Source organism: Camelus dromedarius, chromosome 25, assembly GCF_036321535.1.
Source record: "Camelus dromedarius isolate mCamDro1 chromosome 25, mCamDro1.pat, whole genome shotgun sequence".
NCBI classification, from domain to species: Eukaryota; Metazoa; Chordata; class Mammalia; order Artiodactyla; family Camelidae; genus Camelus; species Camelus dromedarius.
Window position 1 is genome coordinate 2,315,549 of NC_087460.1, and position 12,240 is coordinate 2,327,788.

General features: G+C 45.1%; 1 protein-coding gene across 6 annotated transcripts in view; it reads right to left on the reverse strand.

Annotated features, from left to right (window-relative positions):
* LOC105102943 (maestro heat-like repeat-containing protein family member 1) overlaps window positions 1–12,240 on the reverse strand; it is a 63,776-nt gene that overhangs the window by 48,649 nt on the left and 2,887 nt on the right. For 5 of the 6 annotated variants that reach the window (XM_031444325.2, XM_031444334.2, XM_031444324.2 and 2 more), the window contains exon 2: window positions 6,534–6,698. The exons of the other annotated variant lie outside the window; for it this stretch is intronic. The gene's annotated coding sequence lies outside the window, so the exon portion shown is untranslated. The remainder of the gene's footprint in view (window positions 1–6,533; window positions 6,699–12,240) is intronic. 6 annotated transcript variants of the gene reach the window in all.

Sequence of the window (12,240 nt, forward strand, 5' to 3'; positions counted from 1 at the left end):
TTCACTTTTCCGGATGCAGAGGCTGATTTTTCAGAAACAAATCTCCACTTCTAGAATTCACTTAGAAGATTCTGCTCCATAAACAGGAAACAATACTTGGGCAAAGTTAATCACTGTAGTATTCTCGGTAACAGCGAAACACTGGAAACTACCTAAAGACCCATGAACTAGAGAAGGGATGCGCAACCACAGCACGTTCCAGGTGGAGAGCTACAGGGCTGGGCTGCTCCGCCTGCGGTTGGTTGAATGCGCGGAAGGGGAACACAAGGATAGGGAGGCCCGGCTGCCCAACAGAAACAGATGAACCTGCCTGCTTGCAAAACTGCTTCTGTAACTAAGCAGAAAAATTAACACTCTAGCTGTATACCTTGGTGGGCTACAGTCTGAGGACAAAAAGACCTGCGGAGAAGCTTTGACCTTCAGGAGTTTGTTATTGCTAGTGTTATGGGGGGGGGCAGTAATCATTCTGAAGCTATTGTGTATGTTGTAGTAAATATACTGATGCTTCTTTGGGAAACAGGATCTTTACCATGGGAGAATGGAGATGCAAACATGGAATGGAGCCCCAAGATGCCCAAACTTTAATTGGAAGTGTGAGCAAAAAGTCATGATTTAAAGTCTACCGGCTCGCTGAAAAGGCCTGGCAGCAATGACACCCCAGCAGAGATAAGCACACCCACTACCCAAAGCCTGCCTCCTACAAACCTCATGCCACACTCTTTAAAAAGAAAGGGCTCCTGGAGCAACGGCTGATTATAGGTTGAGAGTCGGAAAAATACAAGGTGAGCGTCTATTTCTTTTGTTCCAGAAACAAGGAAGTGCTCAGAAACTAATAGGCTTACGTTAAAAGGACAGAGGATGCAGCTTAAAGGGTTCTCCCACTGAGAATGAGGCCAAATGAGGATGATTTGAGCTCCAAAAAGAATAACGATGGTAATGTATTAAAGCCCACTGAGTAAACAAACAAACAAATAAACAAAACCATGGGTCCAAACTAGAGCTAAAAATGTGCGGTGATTGAGCTGGGGAGGGGTGGGGAGAGAGGATTCCACTTTGATAATAAATACAGAAGGAATGATACTATTACAACTACAAATTAAATAATTGATGCAAGCAAGAAGTGTCAGTGGAACAAGATATTCACGTGGCCTCAACATATCACCTCACATATTACTTATTAATGGCAGAAGGGAAAAAGGAACTTCTATAATGGAGAGATCTGATGGACACCATCTTCACCACGTGATCAAACTTAGCATCACCAATAATGTAACTAACTGGTACTAGGGACCTCCTGATGCTGCAGTAGAAGACACAGGTCACCCACATTCCACCTGACTCCATAATGAGGAAACAGTCAGTCAGCTCCAGGTCGTGGGACAGTGGACAAGCCAACTAAAGACAAACACGGGGGGTGGCCTGTTTCTGGGGAAAGGAGGATGCAGCAGATGATCTCTGCTTGGCTCTGAGATGGGGAAAAACAGCAAGGAAGGAAATTTTGAGGATATTTGGGGAAATATGACCCTAAGCTGTTATGATAATGATAGTACTGTTGTATCAATATTAATTAATATTAAGGTCCTTGCGTATAATAATGTTATTGGAATGTCCTTTTGTTAAGGGGGTGCGCGCTGGAATACTTAAAGTGTCATTATAAAGTCTGGACTTACTTTGAAATGATTCAGGTGTGTGTGTGTGGAAAGAGAGACAGAGAGAGAGAATGAGTGAAATATTTATGCAAAATATTTTAGCAAATCGATGCACGTAGGTTGAAGAATAATGGCTGCTCATTGTACTATTCTTTCAGCTTTCCTACATGTAATTTTTGAAAAATAAAAAATTGGGAGAGAAATTAAGATCCAACAGTCAGAAGACACCATTAGGTGAGTAAAAATGGCAAAGTAGAGAGCAAAAGAAGATACATGTCACCCATAAAATCCACAAAGGATTCATGTCCAAAATACATACCAGTTTCCTAAAAAAAAAATAGAAAAATGGGTTAAAAAAAAAAAAGAAGACACTAATGAACTTACCTACAAAACAGAAGCAGACTCACAGACACAGTAAACAAACTCATGGTAACCAAGGGGAAATGGGATGAGAAGGGATAAATTGGGAGTTTGAGATTTGCAGATACTAGCTACTGTGTATAAAATAGGTAAAAAACAAATTTCTTCTGTACAGCACTGAAAACTATATTCAATATCTTGTAGAACCTATAATGAAAAGGAATATATTATGTATATGAATGACTGAAACATTATGCCGTACATCAGAAATTGTCACCTTGTAACTGACTATGCTTCAATTTAAAAAAAAAATGGGTAAGAGACTTAGGAGGAATTTATAGAAGAGGATATCCAAATGGTTCATAAACACACTAAGACATCTGTCTCAGCCTCACTAGAAAGCTGGGAAGTTGAAATTAAAACCACAAAAATATGTCACTACACACCCACCAGAATGGCTTAAATTTAAGAGGTTTACAATAACAAGTGTGGCAAGGATGTGGAACAATGGGAATTTTCATATACTACTAATGGGTGTGTAAAATAATATAGCCACTTTGGAAAATAATTTGCTAAAATAATTTTGGTACTAAGAGTTGAAGATACACATGATCTGTGACCCCTTTCTAAGTACACACCTAGCAGAAATGCATGCTTGCTGACAGCAACAGACATGTATTTGACTGTTCATAATAGCCCCAAACTGGAAATGACTCAAATGTCCAATATCATCATAATGGATAGGTAAACTGTGATACAGTTTTATAATAATCACATGATGGAATACTATATAGCAACGAAGATGAACAAACTACAATCTCTCGCAGCAATATGCATAAATGTAACAAATATAAAATGAATACCAGACACATAATAACACTTCATTATTGCATATATAAAGAGTTCAAAAATAGGCAAACAAATGACCATGTTTAGGGATGCAAACTAAGATAGTAAAACTTTAGGCAAGGAAGTGATTTTTATAAAAGATTAATGGTTATCTTGGGAGGCTGTGATGACTAGGAACGATCACAATAGGGAGTGTTTGGGTGCTGGTGATAGTTTTTTTTTTTTAACCTGGACAGTGATGACACAGATAATTTACTTTGTGGTAAATCACTGAGGTCTATATACTTGTACTTTTCGTGTATTTACTTAACAATAACAACAAAAAAGTTTTTTTAAGTTAAAGGAAAAATAGAAAATATAAGACAAAATACAAGATTTTATATTAAAAAACAAGTAGCTATATTTTTAAAAGATAGATACAGAAAAGAAAAACATAAAAATTGAATTAAATAACAGGTAGAAAAGTTTCATAGCAGACTAGACACAGCTGAACAGAGAATGAGTGATCTGGAAGAGTAGTAAAAGTGATGCACAATATAGTACAGATGTATACAGAGATGAAGAAAATAAAGATGACATTTACATAAATTGCAGCAATATTCTGGACCTGTCTCCTAAAGCAAAGAAAATAAAAGTAAAAATAAACAAATAGGATCTAGTTAAACTTAAAAGCTTTTGCACAGCAAGGGAAACCATCAACAAAATGAAAAGACAACCTACTGAATGGGAGAAAGTACTTGCAAATGATATCACCAATAAGGAGTTAATATCCAACATATATAAGCAGCTCATACAACTCAACATCAAACAACCCAATCAAAAAATAGGCAGAAGAACTGAATAGACATTTTTCCAAAGAGGAAATGCAGGTGGCCAACAGGCACATGAAAAGGGGCTCAGCATTGCTAACCAGCAGGGAAATGCAAATCAGAACCACGGGATATCACCTCACACCTGTCAGAATGGCTGTCATCGAAAAGAACACAAATAACAAACGTTGGCAAGGACATGGAGCAAAGGGAACCCTGGTGCACTGCTGCTGGGAATGTGAATTGGTGCAGCCACTGTGGACAATAGAGGAGATTTTTCAAAAAACTAAAAATAGAACTACCATATGTTCTAGCAATTCCACTCGAGTATATATCTGAAAAAAATAAAAACACTAATTCAAAAAGATACATGTTTCTAGCAGCATTATTTACAATTGATCAGATATGGAAACAATCTAAGTGTCCATCAACAGATGAATGGGGATTTGGGGTATAGTTCAGTGTGGGTGGGGGTATAGCTCAGTGGTAGAGCACGTGCTTAGCATGTAAGAGGTCCTGGGTTCAGTCCCCAGGACTTGCAGTAACTAAACAAACAAACAAACAAACAAAACAAAACATTCACCACAACAGTGAAAGTTGAAAAAAAAAAAAACTAATGGATGACTGGATAAAGATGTGAGATAGGTAGATAGACAGACTATGGAATACTACTCAACTATGAAAAAGAATGAAATTTGCCATTTGCAGTAACACGGATGGACTTGGAGGGCATTATGCTAAGTGAAATAAGTCAGACAGAGAAAGACAAATACTGTATATCACTTATATGTGGAATCTAAAAATACAACAAACTAGAGAATATTACAAAAAAGAAGCAGAGTCACACACATAGAGAACAAACTAGTGGTTACTAGTGGGGAGAGGGAAGGACGGAGGAGTAATAAAGGGGTAGGGGAGCGAGAGATACAAACTGTGCATAAAATAAGCTATGAGGATACATTGTACCACACGGGTAATATAGCCAATATTTTATAATAACTATAAATGGAGTATAATCTTTTTTTAAAAAGAGGGGGAAAAAAAGAAGTTTAAGTTTAGAGAAATGGAGAACAGCTTAATGGGAATTCCAAAAGAAGAGAGTGAATGGGAGAGAGGTAACGGCTGAAGTGATAATGGCTGAGAGTCTGTCAGAATTTAAAAAAAGGTATGAGTCATCAGATTGGAAAAGCACACCAAGTCTTTTACAGGATAAATAAAAATAAATCCATATCTAGATACACTGGAATAAAGTAATCCAGGAAAGTGAGAGAATCCTAACTTCCAGAGAAAAATGATTAACTGCAAAGGAAAACACCACCAGACCAGCAGCAGACTACGTCGTTCAAGAGCAAGAGCAAAATGAAGACATCTTTGGATACATTAAGAAACGTATTATTCACAAGCCGTCACTGAAAGAAATACTAATATACTTCCTTCCTTCAGCAAGGAATAAAATAAACCTGGAAAGGAGAAGTCGGATGCAAGAAACACAGGAACTCTGTACCAAGGGTTAATAAAATACTTAGTATCCTGAATACCTTCTGTTGGCCATCCAGACCTTTCCTGCGCCCTTCTCCACTCTGCCAAGTGCCTTGGGAGGCTGGCCAGCGTGGACCACATTAAATAGGCTCCCTTGTTCTCTGACTGGTTGGGTTTTGCCAACGGGGAGACCTAAGAGGGCACTGCAGAAAGGGAGGGTGGTCGGGTCGGAGTATATATTCTTCTGGTTCCTCCCAGCAGGGTGACCCTTGGCTGGGTGTACCCTCCGAGACCACTGCTTCTCTCAGGCTAGCTCCATCTACAGTTCTCCTTTCAGGTCCCCATAACTTTCCCTCCCCAAGTCCCTTCAGGTCCAGGAGAGACGAAACTCTGGTTGTTATTAGCCCAGGGTATTCCACTGTCTCTTGCGGTGTCAGTCATCTCTACCCACACCTACCCATCAGAACGAGTCACTTTATTTATTCATTAAACTCTCCTTGAATTGTTCTGTATTCCAGTTGGAGCATGCGGTTTGTTTTCTGTTGCGTGCCGGACCGACAAGCTGGTAAGTCTAAGTATCAAACGCAAACGACAATAATCGCCACTAATTTGAAGGAGTTAAAAACATGATGGAACTAAAATTAGCCAACACAACACAAAAGATGAGAAGAGAGACGCTGTGGGGCCATCAAGGGGGTTAAGACCCTCATTATGCTCAGGAGGGATATGGAAAACCAGCGAACTTTAAACTGCATTAGAAAAATAGAGCTCAGAATGAATGTCTAAAATTTCTACAGTAACAAAATCTGTATCTCCAGGTCTTGTGCGAGTTGCAAGCCCTCATTTCTAACTCTTAGACGTCTTCGTTGCTTGTAGGACTCCAACTCACTGCATCCCGCGTGGAACGTGTTTTCTCTCCATCCCCGCTGAGTCCCCACCTCCAGGCAGTGCGACTCTGACCTCTCCCTCCAGCACCACCCAATGCCCTCCCAGGAGAGAGGATTCTCCTGATGAAATGTACGTCGCGTCCACCCCTTTCCTCGCGGCCCACGGCCACTGTCTTCGTTCATTCCTCGTGTTCACACTCACTTTCTCTCCAGGCCCAACCCTGTGCCTATCCCTGTTTCTGTCCTTCTCACCCACACCAGATGGGCAACAGCGCTACAAGGAGAAGCTCAGATGACACAGAGGAATGTCTCTTGGGAATCCTGCCCAATTGTTGAGAAACAAGCACATCTAAGCAACCCAGCCTGGAATGCTTGACCCAGAACCAGCCCACCAGCTCCTGTTCTAAAGAACCCAAGATGGAATGGAGCCCCTCCAGGCCCCCCCCCCCAAGTTATGACTCCTGGAGAGAAATGGCTACCAACTTCCTCAAAATACATACCTTGGGAGAAAGTAACGAGAACACCAACACTGACAAAGTGTGCTGAAGACAAGAATCCAGAGGAGGAGATGAAGGGAGGAGCAGTGCGCTACAGAGACCACACAGTGGTTACCAGCTTGCTCTGTGGAGTCAGTTCATCTTTGAACAGGATGCCAGTCGCCTTATCTGTAAAATGGGAATTAAAATAATGTCCACTCAAACTAGGAATAGGAAACTACTTCCTTACTATGATGAAGAGCATCTGTGAAACCCTATGGATAACAGGACACTAATGGTGGAAGACTGAATGCTTTCCCCCTAAGACTGGGAGCCAGACAGGACGTCCATCTCACCGCTCCTAGTCAACAAGGCACTGGAGGTTCTGGCCACGGTCATCAAGCAACAAATACATAAAAGGCATCCAGCCCTAAAAAGAAGAGGTAAAACCGTCTTATCCACAGACAGCATGACCTGATGTATAGAAAATCCTAAAGAAGCCACTAAAAAACAACTAGAATAAACAAGTTCCCCAAATCAACACACAAAAATCAACTGCACAAAGACTTGTGTATAAATGTTCACAGGTGCTCCATCCACAAGAGCCAACAGGCGGAAAGTCAAAGGCATGCTGACTGATGGATGACTAGTCAAGTGTGGTCCAGTGGGGTACTTACTATTCAGCAATGAAAAGGAAGCCGACACAAGCTACAACGTCAATGACCCTCAGAGACATCATGCTCCGTGAAGGGAGCCAGACCCCAGAGACACATGTTCATGATTCCAGTTCCATGAAAATGTCCGGAACAGGCAAATAGAGAGAGAGACAGAAAGTATATCAGTGGTTGCCTAGGGCCGAGCGTGACAATGGGGAGTGACTCTAATGGGGTAATTGACTAGAGTTTTGGGGGTGGTGGAAGTGTTCTAAAATTAGACTTAGTGATGGCTGTTCAACTCTAAAAATCATTAAATTGTACACTTAAAGTGGGTGAATTTTATGGTAGGTATAGTATACCTCAACAAAGCTGTTTATTTTTTTAAGTTTTAAAATGATATCTACCTCTAGCACCCAGATTTTGGTCTCCAAATGCCATTTTCCACTTAAAAAAAAAAAAAAAAAAGACTCCTTAGAGAAATTGTTGGTTCCAGGTCTAGGGCCAGAAATATATAACATGAGCCTGGAATATACTGCCACTATGACAGCAGAGAATCTAATCAAAGATTATTCATCTTTTGATGATCTGAGCGCTCAATTTCCAACGCGGAGAGGGGGTTTCACCCCCCACAACTCCAAGCACTTCTGGAACACCAGTTGGGTGTCCTAAATTTAGCTCAATGCTGACATTACCCACCTGGAGACAGCATTGGATTCCACAGGTTAAGGGATCAGTCTTACAAGGCTGTCCCTGCCCACCCCCTTCAGATGCCAGTCACAAGGCCAGGTTGTTACCTGGACTCTGACCAACTGGCTATAAATCAGAGGTTCCCTGCTCAGGTTTGATTCATTTGCTAGAGCAGCTCACGGAATTCAGGAAAACATCTGACCTGCTGTGTCACCAGTTTGTTGTAAAAGGATGTAGCTCAGGAACAGCCGGATGAAGAGCTGCACAGGGCAGGAGTGTGGGAAGGGCTGCGGGGCTTCCGCGCCCTCAGGGATGAGCACTCTCCCAGCTGCTCCACGTGCTCACCAGCCAGAAGCTCTCTGAACCCTGTTCTTTGGGGTTTTAAGGAGGCTTCATTAACTAGGCATGATTGACTAAATCATTGACCATTGATGAGCAATTCAAATTCCAGCCCCTCTCACCAATTTGGAGGTCTGGTGGTGGGACTGAGAATCCTGACGGTCCAATCACATGGGTGGGTTCACTGGCCACCAGCCTGAGCTCATCCCAAAGTGCCTTCTAAAAGTCACCTCATTAACATAAACCCTGTTGTGGTGGAAAGGGTCTTGTTATGAGTAACAAGACACCCATTTCACCTTTATGACTTTGAAGTGATTCAGGAACTGGGGACAACATATTAAGGGAAGTGACACTCTCACTGCTCTATTGCTCAAGGAATTCCAAGGGTTTTGGGTGCTGTGAGCCAAGAACTGCAGACAAAGTCCTAAAATATATGTATGAGATGACCAAATATATATTTCTCATAAATCACAACATCACAATTAGGCTGGTGCCAACAAGTCGCAGGAGCCGATCTGAAAGGGCTCCTTCTGTCTAAAGGTGGGGCATTTTGTACATTAATAAAGGTAATAATTGCAATGGATTGAAAAACACCAATTACATTTAAGTCTCTGCATTCAAGATTCTTAAAAAAAACAAGTGATCGTCATTGAAGGATATGAAACAATCTGTTATTTTGAAAAATGCTCAATAAAAGAACAAATCAAGCAATTATCCAACCTTTTCGATATAAGTTGTACCACTGGCTAGCAAAATAGTTTGTAAGAGGCAGAATCTCTCTATAGAAGTATGCCAGCTAGTAAATGAAGAAGGAATGATATAGTAATATTTTTCAATCTATAATTAATTAACAGCCACTAACATCACACACACAAAGACAACCTCCCTCATCTAACCTGAAGTTAATCAAGACTTCAGATCAAGCCACTAATTTACAGTAAATTCAGAGAACAGAGGAACAGGAGGTATGTGTGAAACTTCAGGAGAACATAAGTAGCAAAACCCAAACTATGGAGAAACGACCTGGTTTCTTCAATAAATAAATTGCAAGGGAGGAAAAAAGGGATGAAAGGAGAAATCTGTGGATCAAAAACCGGTAAGAGACACACATGTGGACCCTGGCACTGCACGTCCACGTTCGGTGCCCAGCTGCTCCCGTGCGGACGAGCAGGCTCCCTGCACCCGGAACGGGCATCAGCTTTTGGACGCCGGCTTCTGCGCACGGCCTCGCCTTCTCAGCTCGCACAGACCAGGCCTGAGCCAGCTCGGAGAACGCTGCCTGCCATGGCGCAGAGCAGGGCTGCGCAGCCTCCTCCATAGAGAGGGAGCGCCTCAGGCCCAGCGAGCCCCGCTCTTCGCCGCAAGCTCGCAGCTGGATAAAGCGGGCACCCCCCGGACGGACAGCGAGGCGCCGGCTGCGTTCTCACCGCCCAGGCCGTGGCCTGTGGCCACAGGTCCCCAGCGGCTGGCCCGGAGCTTGTGGCCTCTCCCCAGGGCCCAGGTGGCCCATCCAGACACAGAACCAGCCCAGCTCCTTCCAGAAACCCAAGCATCCTCTGTGTAAGGCTAGCACGTGTCCTCCAGAAGTGCAGCCCTCCAGGCCTGAGGGGCCAGCCGCCACCTGAGGCCCGGTGGGCCTACTGGCTGCTGGCCCTGTGACAGGCCAGCCCATCAGGCCCCGCAGCGGCTCTCCACACTCCCCACCCTCCAGGCCCCGTGCTTCCCACACCCTTAACCTCTGCTCTGTATCCTCTCCCGACAGAGATGCTCACCCTGCAGTCAGCTCGTGTGTCCGTGTCTCCTCTCCTGAGCTTGTCCCTGGTCCCCCAACACTATTACGTTCCCCCGTTCTCCCTTCATCACAGCACTGACCACTGTCTGAAAGCACCTAGTTCACTGTATGTCTTCCCCACTGACAAGCGTGTTCCGTGAGCTCAGGAAGCTTGTGGGTCTGGGTACCACTGTTCCTGGCCTGGAGCGCCTGCTCAGTGCACAACCCTTAAACAAAGGGATGAATGAGGGAGTTTCCTCCCTGCTCTGCGTCCCTGCCCCAGACCACCCCTCCGCCTAGACCCCTCTCAAAGCCTCTGCAAGGCCTTTGGAAAAGCCTCCCCACTACGCCCACTTCCCTCTGTCCTCAACCTCTCCTCGCAGGCCCTTTCGTCTTCTTTCTTGGTGGAAACCTGGGGACGCGGCTTCTCCCGTGTGCTCTCCAGCGGAGGCTGCTTGTTCTCTCCGGTCCGGCACCCCTCAGGCTCAGGCGCTGCACCCAGCACTTCTGGTCCTGCTGAACCACCTTCTCCCCAGCCCCCGCCAGGTGCTACCTACGCCCTCGCCAGGCAGACCCCCACCCACCCACCTGGGCCTAGATCAGACCCCGACTCCTTCGTACTCTAGCCTAGGTTATGTGCCCCTCTGGGGATGTTCTCATGGTACCCTGGCCTTCACTTACGAGAGCATTTTTTCATACCGAATTCAACTATTAGTTTACTTCTCTGTCTCCTCCTCCAACCCCGTCCCCCTGCACCAGACCTAAGCCCTATGGGGAAGGGGATTTATCACTGTGCCTGCCCATAACAAGCTGTCAATACGTATGTATTAAATGAGAGAATTCATAAGCTACTGCAACAGGGAGAGAGACTGAACACTGTGAGACCCAAGAAGCTGCTGTCATGGAACCAGTGGGGCATACAGTGGGGATGACCGGGGAAGCTGGACGTGGTGCCTCTTGTCTGTCCCGGGCTCAGCTCTCTCCTCCCCTGTCTGTTCTCCATCTCACCATGTGCCACCAGCACTGAGAGAGACCTCCACCCTCGTCCCACCCCATCTAATCAGAGACCACAACCTGTCATATCAACTTCATGTCCAGCCTCTCCTTCCCATCCCCCTGCCACCACCATAGTTCACACCACCATCATCTCTCAAGCTACCTGTTTCAAGCACACCTTAACTGGCCCTCAGCCCCTGTACATCCCTCCTCTACACCGCTGGAAGAGCGGACTTTTTTTAAAAGTGCGAATCTGATTGCATTGTTCAAATTCAATCGCTGTGATGGCTGCCCGTGTCCTCCACGGTTCTGGTCCAGGCTTTTCTCTGCGCAGGAGCCAAGGACAGCCCTCCAGGGACCAGCTCCCGAGTCCTCCTGCCTCTCCCCAGCACCTTTGCTCAAGCTTGAGCTCGCGGTGGAGAGGCAACCTCACCCTGGTCCCCCTGCTGGGATGCCCTTCCTGGCCGTATACACTGCAGGAAAAACCGATTCTCTTTCAAGACTCCGTTCAAGCATCTCCAGCAGAAAAGGAGGCTTCCCCACCACAGCCAGTGCCCCATTTCTCCCCACCCCTCCTTGGGAGTCCACAGTGCCCTGAAGAGCCTTCTGCCTTGGTGCCTCACCCCACTGTTTGGCATTTTCTGTTTCTGTGGCTGACTCACTTTTAGATCATCAGCCCCTCCAGAGTGGGGACCCGTATCTTAGCTTTGCACCCCAGCGCCCAGCGCAGAGCCTGCCCCTAGTGGGCACTCAGTGACCTTTGAAAAAGGGGCGGAATCCTAGGTCGCGCTGAGGGTGCGCCTGCGTGATGGGGAAGAGGCTGCTGCCCTCTCCTGGCAGGGAGAGGAATTGTCCGACCCTCAGACACCTTCCCTTCCCCACCTTTGCCCAAAAAAGGGAGGGGGGGACAGGAAGGAAGGGGAGGCAGAAAAAGGAGATGATGGAGAGTGGGGGGACCACTGAGCTGTCTGGAAAGACAAATTGGTCTCAGGCATTGGTGGCACATCTCTGGGGTCTCCCACTGTCCCCATGTCTGTGCAAACCAGGGTGCAGAACCGGGCAGTGCTTCAAAAGGAGGCCATACCCTCAGGTTGGGCTGCCTTCCTCCACTAAACTGTAAACTCTTTGGAGTAGATTTTACTGGCTTCTTGGTCATGTCACTTTCATGTATTTTAATTGGTGACCACTAATTATCTTCCTCCATTGTTATAAAACATGTGTTTGGTTCTTGGGTATAAAAACACTGAATTTGACCACTAGCCTCTTTTGATTTTAATTTAGC